Consider the following 926-nt stretch of genomic DNA (forward strand, 5'->3'; position numbering starts at 1 on the left):
ACACACACACACCAGCCATGCCTTTAGAATCCAATAACCCAAGCCACGTGCTGCTGGCTCACTTCTGCCATCCTAGCTACTCAGGAGGCTGAGATTTGAGGATTTGGGTTAGAGGCCAGCTTGGGCAGGAAAGCCTGTGAGACTCTTATCTCCAACGAACCCCCAAAAAAGCCAGAAATGGTACCATGGCTCCAAGTGGTAGAGCACTAGCCTTGAGCCAAACAGCTCAGGGACAGTACCCAGGCCCTGGGTTTAAGCTTCAGGACTGGCGCATGCGTGTGTGTGTGCATGCAAGTAGACCTCTCCCTCTCCACCCAACCCTTGAATTTCGGAAGCAGCAGGAACCTTCTCACCACCCCGCCCCCCCCCCAGCATCCATGGCTCAGTTTACAGTTGGGAAAGCCCGGCCTCCCAGATACGGTTCAGCCCCATCCGGGCCAGGTCCCAGGGACCCCCAGCCCACACCCAGGAACCTGCCAGGCATGGCCTCTGACCCCCAGCCCTAATCGGGATGTCCTCAGATGCCTACAGGCGTCTCTGGGTTGGGTGGACACTCACATCACAAAGATGAGGAAACTGAGGCAGAAGAAGCGCCCCTCCCGCCGTGTGTCCCACACAGCTGGGAGATGGGGGGGGCCCAGGCACTGGGGACTGGGGTCTCAGCTGGGGACTGGGGTCTCAGCTGGGGACTGGGGTCTCAGCTGGGGACTGGGGTCTCAGCTGGGGACTGGGGTCTCAGCTGGGGACTGGGGTCTGAGCTGGAGACTGGGGTCTCAGCTGGGGACTGGGGCCTCAGCTGGGGACTGGGGTCTCAGCTGGGGACTGGGGTCTCAGCTGGGGACTGGGGTCTGAGCTGGGGACTGGGGTCTCAGCTGGGGACTGGGGTCTGAGCTGGGGACTGGGGTCTGAGCTGGGGACTGGGGTCT

This window comes from Dipodomys ordii, unplaced genomic scaffold (assembly GCF_000151885.1).
Source record: "Dipodomys ordii isolate 6190 unplaced genomic scaffold, Dord_2.0 Scaffold23, whole genome shotgun sequence".
In the NCBI taxonomy this organism is placed as follows: Eukaryota; Metazoa; Chordata; class Mammalia; order Rodentia; family Heteromyidae; genus Dipodomys; species Dipodomys ordii.